Below are 1,328 nucleotides of genomic sequence, written 5' to 3' on the forward strand. Positions count from 1 at the left end.
TATCTGGAAGTTAATTTCGTCAACGTCAACATTTTTGGCTGCCAAAATAGCCCGCCCACTGAGCCAGTTATGATCTAAATAATTATTTTGTATATCCGGGAAAATACTTTCAATCAATTCAATTTTTGTGTGAACAGCAGTGCAGAAATTGTCTGGCAGTTTAATACATTGCGTGTTTGGTTGCCGTTCTATTGTACCGTTCCCAATATCTAGCAATTGTTCCGAACATATATGTGCTAACGGATCATTTAGTAAATGTACGCGCATGTTTATAGTCAATCGAAGTGTTTTAACATTTCTCCATAAAAATGACTGTTTTAAACATGCGTTAATCTCATCGGCGAAAGTAGAGCGAGGTATGACCGGCAACGTCTGTCGGAAATCACCAGATAGTAATATGACAGCACGTCCAAAAAGTTTATCATTGCCGTTCAAATCTTGCATAGTTCGGTGCAATGCCTCGAGTGAATATTTCTGAGTCATTGTGCACTCATCCCAAATAATGATAGAACTTCTTTGCAACACTGCAGCTATTGCGCTATTTTTTTTTATGTTACATATTGCGTTTGGGTTGCTATGAATTTGTAATGGCAACTTGAATGCTGAATGTGCCGTTCACCCACCATCTAGCATAGTAGCCGCAATGCCTGATGATGCAACTGCCAATGCGATTTTCTGTTGTGACCGTATCTTGGCAAGAATCAACGATATTAAAAATGTCTTACCGGTTCCACCTGGTGCGTCCAAGAAGAAAAAGCCGCCTTGTTTAGCAGCAACAGTCAGCATAATCTGATTATAAATAATTTTTTGTTCAGCTGTCAATAATGGCTCACTGTTCGTGATAATTGTAGCTAAACTACTATGGTCATATTGTTTTTCTCGTTATAAATCGGTGTTAATTAAGTCGGTGGTCAGACGATCAGGTGATGGCATACCATAATAATTTAGTGGTAAATTTGAAATTAAAATACATAAATCCTCGATCAAAACTAACCTTTCATTATACATCACTGGCTCTGTTTGTCTAATTCGGTGCAATATGTCTTCCGTCATACAATTTTTGTATTTTTCCCACAAAGTGGTTGCTTATGATGGATAACACGTCGTCAAAATAATTGCAAACAGGTGGCGAATGTTATTTGGCGTTGATGTGAACGCAGCATCGGCAAGTGTTAGGTCCCAATGGTTATCGTCTTCTAGCAATTGCAGTTCGCGACATGCATCTTGATATGTATTAAATACTCGGGCATTAACTGTCCGCAAAAATTTGAAATACGTTGGTCCGGGGACATTCACCAATAACAAACGTAAATAGAGCATTCATGTTG

Source organism: Bactrocera latifrons, unplaced genomic scaffold (genome assembly GCF_001853355.1).
Source record: "Bactrocera latifrons isolate USDA-ARS-PBARC rearing strain unplaced genomic scaffold, ASM185335v1 scaffold_570, whole genome shotgun sequence".
NCBI lineage: Eukaryota > Metazoa > Arthropoda > Insecta > Diptera > Tephritidae > Bactrocera > Bactrocera latifrons.